Source organism: Mustela lutreola, chromosome 2, assembly GCF_030435805.1.
Source record: "Mustela lutreola isolate mMusLut2 chromosome 2, mMusLut2.pri, whole genome shotgun sequence".
In the NCBI taxonomy this organism is placed as follows: domain Eukaryota; kingdom Metazoa; phylum Chordata; class Mammalia; order Carnivora; family Mustelidae; genus Mustela; species Mustela lutreola.
Genome location: NC_081291.1, coordinates 71,542,932 through 71,555,463, shown reverse-complemented (window position 1 = coordinate 71,555,463; position 12,532 = coordinate 71,542,932).

The window sequence follows — 12,532 nt, the reverse complement described above, 5'->3', positions numbered from 1 at the left end:
TAGCATGTATTCTCAAAATAAACTCTGGTAGGTCAGACAGCATTCACCTTTTACTATGATCCTGGATTCAATCTGCTAAATTTTAAGATTTTTGGCATCTATGTATAGTGTAGATTTGGAAGACTAAGCTGGTTTTTCTAAGAGAATTAGAAAACTATTTCTTGTTGCCTGTGTTTGAAAGACACACATAGGAATTTGTAATCCTTGAACATGTTATAACTCATTAAGTTGGCTGGGACAAATAGGGAAACATGATTAAAAGGATCAAAAACACCTGGGTCCTACTCCAGCTTTTTCACAATAAATGAAATAAATAAAGCTATATAACACCTGGGTAACTTACTTTTTACTCCTTTAAACCTCAATTTCCTCCTCTGTAAAACAGTATGCATTAATAATAATATTACCTATCTCCTATTGCTGTTGAAGATTAAATACTAAAAATTATGTAAAGTGTTTGGCATGGCACTTACCCATAGCTAAGTGCTTAGCAAGGTCAATAAATGTACTTACTGTCATTAGTGATTATTTTCCTTTAATGATTTCTCCAATTTCTTCTATTGGCTATGGATCCATCAATGTTTTCTACTGCTTCTTGAACTGATTTTTGCAAAAAAGGTCTTTGGTTTTATTATTGGGTTGAGATAATTTGGGTTTTTTTATCAGGTTGTGTTTTGTTGGTTCAATCATAAGCAGCAGGTTCTAAACTAACAGAGAGGGAGAGAAGGAAGCCAAGGGAATGGAACAGGGCAATAGATGAGTCAAAGTCCACAGTGACATGGGAGAGGTGAGACCAGGCACACAGATCTGTGGATCAGACCAACAGACACAGCAGCTGCTGAGGCTGATAATAAGGGATGGAATGGTGTAGGTGATGTTACATGTGGAGGGAAGAAAGAAAGAAGGAGCAGAAGGAGTTTCATGTTGTACGTAAATTTGAATTCAACAAAAATACCTTAAATTACATTTTATGGTCTCAAACACTGTGAAATGTTTTTGTTTCTCTAAACATTAACATCACAGCATAGCATTGTACCTGAAATCATTAGCATGTGACTCATGTAAAAAAATAAAATGCAGGTCCTTCCTAGAAGAAGCAATATGGAAAAATATACAGAAGCCTGTATAACACATTGAAAAAGACAAATTTATGAACAACAACAACAAAAAAAAGCATTGCAGCAAAGCACATCTTCTCCTGAGTGTTTTCATCATAGAAAAAGGACAGAATTTCTTTGAGAAATAGAGTTATAAAATATATATTATGATCCTACTATATTTATTCAATAGATAATTTACTACTTGTTGCTCACAAAAAATATTTACAGAATAGAAATGTATTCTGTACATTTCTGTTGGTTGTGGGGCACCTGGGTGGCTCAGTTGTTGAAGCATCTGACTCTTGATTTTGGCTCAGATCATGGTCTGAGGTCAGAAGATCAAGCTCCATGCTGAGCATGGAGTCTGCTTGAGATTCTCTGTCTCGCTCTGCCCTTCTCCCTGCTCATGTGCTCTAAATTAATTAATTAATTAATTAATCTTTTTTTAAAAAAGAATGATATTGTTTGTTTTATTATACTCAGCATAGAAAAATTTAAAAAGCAAGAGAAAACTTATCAGTTTATCAGTTCATATCAGTATGTCAAAAATGACCACAGCTGAGGTTTCCTGTGCATAAATTACCAAGCATTGGAAGACATTATCTGTGACAAGAAGGGCAGATACTAATGTATCAATTAAATGTTAGCTGAGGAGTAATGTCTTGTTATGAATAAGTTATGCTATAGGTCATGATGTCATAAATGTTGCATAATATGAGTATATTAATCAACGAAATGTTAACTAAGGAGTAATTACTCCATGTAATCTTAAGTTCTTATCAGTTTTACGACTGCGGTAAACAAGAAAATGAGCAGTTAACCAGTGAATGGTATGGATTTTAAAAAATGGGGAGCACTTAAATTATTCAGAAGATCAACTCTTTTCTTTTCACTTATGAGTAAGATTTTTTTAAAACCTGAATCATAAGTATTTAAGTCTATTCATTTTCCATGCATAGCGGTGACATGAATGACATTTAACACATATCAAACCTTAAAAACTAATTTTAGATAAAGGTCCTGTTCCTGTGATAGTAGGAAAAGTATAGGATAAGGAGAAAGGCAAAACAAGGTTCAAATTCTAGCTCAGTCACCTACTATCTGGGTGACTTTAAACAAGTTACTGCAGTCATCCAAGCCTGTTTCCTAGGCAAAAATTTAGGCATAATAATACTTTCCTCACAAGGCTACTATAAGGACTTAATCAATGAAGAAAAGAAGATTGATTCCTAAATATTGGAATTTTTGAAACTTGAAAATCAATTTTCCTTTTTGAGATTCTTTCGCACTCACCATTAACTGCTTAAAAAAGCATCTTGGGGCACCTGGGTGGCTCAGTCGGTTGTGTCAGACCATGATCTCAGGATCATGAGATCGAGCCCCTTATAGGGCTCTCAGTGCAGAGTCTGCTTGTTCCTCTCCCTCTGTTCCTACTCCCCAACTCTCTCTCTCTAAAATAAATAAATAAAATCTTTTAAAAAAAATTTTTTTAAAGGAGTTGTTTTTAAACCCACTAAACCAGACAGGAGTAAATACTCTGAAGAGATGCCTTTACCAATGAAAATGTTTTGTTGTTGTTGTTGTTGTTGTTTTTGTTTTAAAGATTTTTATTTATTTATTTGTTAGAGGGAGAGAGAGAGAGCACGAGCACCGGCAGGTGGAATTGTAGGCAGAGGCAGAGGGAGAAGCAGGCTCCCTGCCGAGCAAGGAGCCCGATGTGGGACTCGATCCCAGGATGCTGGGATCATGACCTGAGCCGAAGGCAGCCGCTTAACCAACTGAGCCACCCAGGTGTCCCCCAATGAAAATGCTTTTAAAGGCAGAGTATATCATGGGGTGCCTGGATGGCTCAGTGGGTTAAAGCCTCTGCATTACCACAGAACACCTAGGACAATGGTGCTACAATCAGTCGCTACAGGTTTCCATGCTCCATGAAGGCAGAATGAGGATACAAGGGATGTTTCCAAAGCACCTGGGGCTTGGCTCTCAGGGCATAGTCATCAAGGAAAAAAGGTCTTTGGAGGATACCAGGACATCACAATCAAGAGATAATGTCTGAAGATATATATCGACCACATAGTGTTTCTTCCTATGAATGTCGTTCTAGCTGTGGTTACCTGTATGGCCAGGATAACTTTGAGATTTCAGTAGAAACACCCCATTTTTCCTCTCTACAACCTGCAGGTTACCATGTGCAGGAAGCTGAAGGGACCCATCCCAAATCTAAGCTCTATGGAGATAGTATTTTTGGCAGAGTATCTGAAGCTAAAGCCAGTCTGCCTGTACGAGTACCAGAATGGAATGATCGGTTTCCTTAAAGCTTCTGTCTGGGGATGATGATCATAGTTCTCCACAGATGGTGCTTAATAAATATTTTTACATGAATAAATAAAAGAATGAGTAAAAGTGCCCATGTATGAATTAAAAAGAAGTTTTTTTAATTATTTAACGGGAGACTGAGTATATGGCACATGCTGGATAGCCAGCTTACCCCGAATGCCTCTGTTAATTATTATCTCGAGAATCTAGAGATCCTATCTCTCTCTATATTCCCATCAAGCAGAACGTGCAGAAGAACACGTCATTCAGTGTTCGAAGTCAGGGGCCTCCAGTGGTGGCCAGCAAAGATTGCCCAGGTGGCCGATCTTAATGTCCTTGGATACCCTGGCTATGTGAGGAGGAGAAAGGCCACTGATGGTTGCTAGGGGAAGTTGCTATGAGTAAAAACTCACTGCACACAGAGCCAAGCAGCAGATCCTTTGTCCAGTCAGCCTCTCCCGAACTCCCTGGATGTAAGTTCCCCCAATAAAACTGTGTCTTGATCTCTGTCTCCGAGATTTCCTCTGGCCTCACCAGAACATCATCACCCCCACTCCTCAGACTTAGAGTCTGCTGGGGTGTGGCTGTACACTGAGTCAGGAAACATATGTGATACAGACTTAGCGTATCAGCGTAATGCCATCCCATTCAAACTCACGTTCCCTGCTGCTATGCCCTTTCTCTTTGCTGTAAATGGACACCTTGGGGAAAGGTACCAAGAGGCCAGCACGATGTTCCTTCTATGAAACTCTAGCTCCTCAACAATAAAGTTTGTTAATGAACATCTACTACTAGGTAATGGGGTCTCCTAAATGACTTCGTATCTATCAATTCCAATAGTTACAAAGAATAATGGCTAAACCCCTTAAAGAAAGGTCCAATGTGTTTGTCTCACCTCCTACTGGAGACAGTCAGCAAACATTCCGTGGATGAATAAATGCTAGGCCGGCTGGACTGTCTGCTCCCAGACAAGCTCCATAAACAGTTAATCAGAATTTAAGCTGGAGCTTAAAACCTCTTACAAGACATATATTGTTGCTTATGTGAAAAGGAAACAAGAGCATGAACCAAATGAGGAAGGCATATTTGACAAGAGACTGATTTGAGAGTAAGAACTAATTACTTAATGACAACCTAAGTTGCAATAATGGATGAGGTTTATAGCCAAAGACATTATGAGGCTAGGATGATGTGGTTGAACCAGTTACAGGACCTTTGAAGTCAACAGTTTCAACCTGGCTGTAGGTAAAACTGTGAAACTGGCTTGGTCTGTCTGTGTGGCCGATAGACCTCCCTCTCTCCTTCAACCTTTTTCCTAGGCTAACAATTCCCTCATGTGTTCTGTACTCTCCCCTTAACCTTTCTGTGTTATAAGGAAAATACAATGGTGGTAGGTTTAAATTATCTCTAAACATATTCCCCCCAATCCATGTATTGCCACGGTCTCAGGTCAAATTTCCCAGGCTGTAGATGGTGAGTTACACCCCTGCTGAGTTGAAATAAACTCCAGTATTTTCCCTAGAAGAAAGGGTTAAGATTTCTGGCTTTTACTTCCTACTTTTTTCTGGATATGTGCTTTAGAAAGCCCAGCTCCCTCCTCAAGTAATGTAGTTAGATAGAATTCAACGTGGCTGAGTTAGGGGAGGTGGGGAAGTATAGCTCTTTAAGGTGTTCAGTGATTACAAAACAGTCATCGAGTTCAGGGATTATTTGATATCTAATCAACAACCTCTAAGCATCACTTGCTCCGGCAAGAAGATAATCCAATGGAAACAGAATTGGGCATTTCTTTGGGCAATTTATTTAGAATTTTTTGTCCTTGCATGATTGAACCTGTCCTTTTAAAAACTGTGAATCACCATGATTCTCATTCTGACCAATATTTTAATGCTTCATGGCTTGGGGGGAAATAAGTATTGTATTTCAAATCCAGCACATTATAGCTAGCATAAATAGTGTTAACTACTGAAAGGCATTTTGAAAGCGTAATAAATAACTATGCAACAGCATGATACAAGATAGTTGCTTAATATTGTGTGTCTGGATAGGACATCTGGAACTGCTGCAGCCTCCTGTGACCATGAAGAGAGTGATAAATAACTTTTTGCTGGACCTTGAATATATGCATTCAGACTTGCTCACTGCATGATCCAGACCCTGTAATATGTAGCAGGGAGAGAGACTACCTGTCTCCCCAGAAGGAATGACAACAATCACTTTTCAGAAAGCTAGCTGGTCAGTAGAAAAGTTGCTGATGGTGAATTTGTGACTGTACTGTCTAGACTTGAAAAACTGACTTGGGGCGTAGCAATCAGCCATGCCAAGCTCCACTGTAACCAAGCAATTTTGAACTGTCAATCCAAAAGTTTGTTTAAACCAAGCAGTCATTTTCCCTTGCAAAAATTTGTGACTTCTGCATTTGGAGGTCCTGCCCTTGCCTTTGATCAGAGACATGCCTTCAGAAGGCTGTACTCTCTCTTACATTCCTGTAAAGGAATAAATCCCCAAGACTTTACACTGAATTTGTCTACAAAGTATTCTTTGCAGTTTAACAATTACTCTGCCACAGAATCTGTGTTTCATTTGTCTGGAGGTCAAAACTGACACACCCAAGGATGGCAAAGTAGAAAGACAGAAAGAATCTGATTCCTTGTTCATATCTTCTTTTTCCTAACTATGGAGCCCTTCGAACTCTAGACTTTTTGCTGTGTGATATAATAAATTTCCTTTTTTCTTTCTTTCTTTTTTTTTTTCGTTTTGTTTTGTTGCCTAAGCCACATTGTTGTGTTTCCTGTTTACTTGCACCAAAAATAATATAACTGATTTACCTTCTCCGGTTGCTCTTTCAAAACTAGTGCCCGACTCCATCACACACAGCTCTCTTATCCTCCTTATTACATATTTCTATGTTTGTTTACTTATTTATTGCCATTGTCTCCCCCTAAAATGTAAGCTCCACGAGACAAGGAAGTTGGTCTGTTCAGATGCCCAGTGTCTAGGCAGTGCTAGGACATCATCAATGCCCAATAATACTAGTTTAATAAATGTTGATTTAATCCATGGGATTACATACTGTCTTAAATTGGGTTTCCTAGAAGCAAATCCTAAGATAGGGATGCAGAAGCATGTGATTTTTTGAAGCAGTGCTCTTGCAGAAGGAGAAAAAGGAAGTGAAAGAAGCAGGCTAAGGTAGGCAGAGGAACTCAACAGGCTAGCTGGTCTAGCCTCATCCTGAGCCCATGGAGTGCTCCAGAGTGTGACTGGTTCCACAGTTAGTACCACTTTAAAGCAAGGGCGGCAAGCTTTTTTCTTTTTTTTAAACACCCAAATCAAAAAGTCATTAGTTATTGACTGTATGCTGTTTGGTGGGAATGGAGGAGACTGTTATCTCCAAGGCAAGTCAACTCCCATTCAATTAAAAGCAGTTCTCCAGAGAAGGGGGCAGCTGTGAGTAGTTAGTAATCAACATTCAGGACTGCTGGGGGATGGGCATATCGCTCTCCTAAGGGGATCACAGTGGGATGATAATATCCAGGAAAATAGCCTAGAGAATTTCTAAAAGCAGAAGCAATAATAGGATTCAGTAAAATGGCAGATTATAAATTTAATGTATAAAAATCGACAGGGGCATGTGGGTGGCTCAGTAAGTTAAGGATCCAACTCTTAATTTCTGCTCAGGTCATGATCTCAGGGTCATGAGATCCAGCTCTACATTGGGCTCTATACTTAGCAGGGAGTCTGCTGGGAATTCTTCCTCTCCCTCTGCTCCCCACTGCCATCACTCTCTAAATAAATTTAAAAAAATCTTTTTTTAAAAAAAAGTCCCTAATCAATAACTATTAGCAAATCCAGTGGAAGAAACTATTTTTAAACCATAAACTGATCAAATATCTAAGTATTCACACATTTTTTTAAAGTATGGAACTTAGATGAAGAAAACTTTAAAATTCTATCTTATGACATAAAAGAAGACAAGTAAACTGAAAGACATAACATTTCTTGCATCAGGAAACTAAATACATTAAATATATGAAATCTCCACACATTGTCCTATAAATTCAATTTAATCCCAATTAAAATACAAACAGGTATGTTTTATCTTGAAAAATAATTCTATAATTCAGGAAAATTTAAAGCAAAGTATAACAAGAGACTGATGCTACCACAGACTAATGCTGTAATAATAAATGCACTTGAATACTTGCAAAGAAATGGGCAGATTTATGGAATAGAATAAAGGGGCCAAAGATAGAACCAAATATGTATGAAGAGTTAGTGATAGAGGTGGTACCTCAAAGTGATGAAAAATGAGAGATTATTATATATGATAACAAAACAGCTAGGTAACTTTTGGAGGACAAAAATGTTGGATCCTTACCTCATTCCTTAAACCAGAGGGAGCAAAGATATTATGCAACAAATGAAAAACAAAAGCTTCTAGAAAAAGCATAGGAATATATTTTTGTTATTATAGAACAAGGAAAGCCTTACCAAGCAGTACACAAATCCATAAACCATAAACAAAGTCAAAGCTCAAATGATGAGAAAACTATTAGCAACACATTTGACAGGCTAGTTTCCATACTTTATGAAGAGCTCTTATAAAGCAGTAAGTTTTAAATTGTGCAAAGTATAAGGACAGATGGTTCAGAGAAAAATAAATGCTAATGACCAATAAACTTCTAAAGAGAGACTTGACTTCAGCCACAGTTAAAGAAATGCAAATCCAAACAATGGAAGATGTTTTTTCACCTTTTGGATAGGGAAAATATTGAAGTTTAATGCTATCTAGTTCTAACAAAATTGTGGTAAGTCAGGGAAATTCACAAAAGATTGGTAGTATAAATTAGTGGAAATTTGGAATTTGTGTAGGTGATTTGGCAATCACCTACACAAAAATCACCTGAATTTTAATGTAGAATGCACATACCCTTGGCCTATCAAGCTCACTGCTAGAAATATTCCATAAGGCCATGCTTGCAAAAGTTTACCAAGGTAGGATGTATAAAGACGTTCAGTGAAGCACCATTTGAAAAACAAAACAAAAACAAAAACTGGAAACAAATCGCTAATCAATGGAGCATTAGTTTAATAACTAAGATAGGTTATTTTTTAAAAAATATGAAGTAGATTAGTTTTTGTTGATATGGAAATTATATGAACAATAATATATTTGATTGAATTAACTGGTCCCTTTTTAGTTTAATTAACTAACTCCAAAGAGTTGACATATTCACCATTCACAGATTAGAATAACAACGAAAGCGTGTGTAATATTAAACTCCCCTATCTTTGCAGTTCATTGCACTGCCTCAATTTTGTCATTAACAACTAGTGTCATAGCAGTAAAAAAAAAACCCAGAAGCTATTGCAGACTTGCATTTGGAGTAAAAATAAAACAGTGACTAAGAATGCAGACTGTCAATAATCTATGCTATATAACAAGTTACCCAACGTACAGCAGCTTCAACAACAAATATTTATTATCTCATAATTTCTGCGGGTCAGAAATCTGTGAGTGCCATAGCTGAATGGTTCTGGCTTCCGAGTCTCTCAGGAGGTTGTAGTCATGCTGTTAGCTCTCACTGCAGTCATACAAAGGCTGAAAGGGGGCTGGAAATGTGCCTCTAAACCTACTCTTTGGTGGTGAACTTCATTTCCTCTCTGGTTTTTGACTGGAAGCCTTTTTTCCATCCCTATGTGGGGCTCTCCATGGAGCGGCTGCCCATGGCAGCTGGTTTCCCCGCAGAGCAAATAATGCAAAAAAGAACAGGTACCTAAGACGCTGTCACTGTCTAATCTCAGAAGTGACATCCCATCTCTTCTGCTCTTGGTCTCACAATCCAACATATGTAAATACCTGTTGAGATCAGGAGCCATCTTGGAAGCTGGCTATCACACAGCCTCTGGACTCCGACTCCAGGGTTGAATCTCTTAATAGCATTTGCCTCAGTTTATACATATGTAAAGTGGGAATAATAATAGTATCTACTTCTGCTGTGAACTTTATTTATTTTTTAAAAGATTTTTATTTATTTTTTTGACACAGAGAGAGAGAGATCACAAGTAGGCAGAGCAGCAGGCAGAGAGAGAGGGGGAAGCAGGCACCCTGCTGAGCAGAGAGCCCGATTCAGGGCTCGATCCCAGGACCCTGAGAACATGACCTGAGCTAAAGGCAAAGGCTTAACCCACCGAGCCACCCAGGCACCCCTCTGTTGTGAACTTTAAAACAGCTAATATAGGGGCACCTGGATGGCTCAGTGGGTTAGGCCACTGCCTTCGGCTCAGGTTTTGATCCTAGGGTCCTGGGATCAAGTCCTGCATCGGGCTCTCTGCTTCAGCAGGGAGCCTGCTTCCTTCTCTCTCTCTTTCTCTCTCTGCCTACTGGTGCTCTCTGTCTGTCAAATGAATTAAAAAATCTTTTTTAAAAAAATGGTCACAAAAAAATTTTAAAAAATAAAACAGCTAATATATTTTAAAACTTTAGAATATGCTTAGGATATTTATGACTGAATTATAGGACATTTAATATTTGCCCCAAATATTGGGTAATAAGAAGGATGATGGTGGATAAAACAAAGATGTTTTTAGATTATTTATTTATGTATTTGAGAGAGAGAGAGAGAGCAAGTGGAGAGGGGTAGAGGAAGAGGGAGAATCTCAGGCAGATTCCACACTGAGCTCAGACCAGCTCCAGGCTCCAACCTGTGACCATGAGATCAGGACCTGACCTGAAACCAAGAGTTGGTTGCTTAACCAACTGCACCACCCAGGTGTCCCTAAAATGTTTTGATAATGGTTAAAAGTGAGTGATATATTGAGAGGTTCCTATATGAGCTTTTCTGTATTGCTTAGTTTTCCATAATAAATTTTCTATAATAAAAAATTATGTAATTCTTTACGCAAAATGTTTATAGTGGTATCTGGAACATAGTGTGGACTCAATAAATGTAAATTATTACTTTCTGGAATGCTAGATGAGCCAGCTTTTTCTTTATTCGAATGATGTAATTTCTTATACCCAGGGTCTTTATACATGTATGATTCTGGATTAAATATGTTAACTTAGTTCTATGTAATGTTTGCTTTAAAATCATGGGTCAGATCAAGGGTGCCTGGCTCAGTTGCTAGAGGATGTGACTCTTGATCTTAGGGTTGTGAGTTCAAGCCCCACTTTGGGTATAGAGATGACTTAAAAAAATTATTGATCAGGGTCGCCTGGGTGGCTCAGTTGGTTAAGTGTCCAACTCTTAATTTCAGCTCAGGTCATGATTTTAGGATTGTAACATTGAGCCCCACTTTGTTCTGCACTGGGTATAGAGCCTGCTTAAGATTCTCTTTCTCCTCCTTCTGCCCTTCCCCTACCACTCGCGCTGGCGCACACACGTGTGCTTTCTTTCTCTCTCTCTCTCAAAAAAAAAATTTTTTTTAACCAATTTAGCTGTAATCATTTTTCTGCCGTACCCATGTAATCTGTGCAGCTACAGAAATGCAGATATAATTTCCTCTATCTTGTATGCCATACCCATATCCTATGAGCCACAAGAGGGAGCCCATGTCCAGAAGCATACTAAAAGTGACAAATTTAGAAGTACTATTGACAAGAATAGTAGTGCACGGAGCAGTCCTTATGAACAGATCCAGCTAACAGTCCTCCAATCAGCGTTCTTTACTCCTTTCCCCCAAAGTGAGGCCAACCTTGTTTCCCAAGACTCCTTGAGAAAACAAGCGGAGCCCTTCTAGTGTGAGAGGAGCTGAACAGGCTATCTTGGTAGGGAGTGATGTGGGATGGGGGAGACTGGACACAGATTGGGTGGGCCTGGTGGGGTGACCTGTACGTAGCTTCCTTGCTGCACCAGGGAGATAGCCAGAATCAGAGAAGCCTGTCTCAGACAGCAAGATTCAATAGTATTTTAGATCTGAGGGGCATCTAGGGGTATTCCTGATTGGCATGTCTTATACCAGCTTCTTCTCTTGCCTGAGAGTTCCCACTTCAGAGAGAGTTATTCCCTTAGAAGTTGGCCATCCTTAAAATGCACTTCAAGCACAGGATAATGGAATGTAAATATTTTTTTTGCATCTAAGGCTGTTTATCAGGTTACTCAGGAGAGACTAGGGAAAGGAGCAAATGATGAAGTCGCATGAAGAATGCGGTCCTGGGAAGACACTAAGCACTTAGCTGGGCAAGCTAGGTGAGCCCAAGGGAGACATGGACAATTTCAGACTGCCCTGAAGACAGTGAAAAATCACACTGAGACACTGCTTATGACAGATAATTACAAAAACTCAGATTTGCCTCATTTTTATGATCTAGGACTCAATTTCAATTCTACTCAGCTTTGTAACCCAGTTTTTGTGGAAGTTTTGTGAAATGTGTCCAGCCTTGGCTATTTTGAGACAAACACATTTTTCATTTCTCATGATCACTAAAACCTTTTTTTTTTTTTTTCTCCTATATAAAACTGCTTTCAATTACAGAGTTATGTGCTTCAGTGTTCTCTGTATGGTGCAATTTTCCTCTTAATAAATAGAAATTTTGCCCATCTCGTTATGAATTAGGATCTAACTTGGTTATAGTAGAGCCCTTCTTGCAAACACTCAGCATATCAAGATCCAATAGTGTACAACAGATTATGTAAAATACATATTGTTTCCGTGCAGTATTCACTCCACTTATATTTCATAGACATTTATTGAAAGTCAATTCTGGGGCATACCATGATATACAAGAACAGTGATAATATGACTTGCACACAATTCTTGCACAAGTGGCACTTCTGAGTCTCATCTGTTCCCTACTATACCCCTCCCCTTTTTTGCTGGAAGGAGGGGCATTTATGACTAATACAGCTAATGTCAAACTTGTGACCATCCCACCCTTCCACCTTTTATTTATGCCATCCTTAAGTTTACAGAACAAAATCATAGGTATGGGATTTTTTCCTCCTAAGAGGAGCCAAGTGAAATGAACTTTTAAACCTGCAGACCAAACACATCTAATGTGTGGTTTCAGTACACCTGATACTTAACATGATGGAAAAAGAGTTGTCAGCAAATTCTTTCTCCTACCCTCAATAAAACGAGACAAACTAAGTAATTAAAGGCCCCTTGAA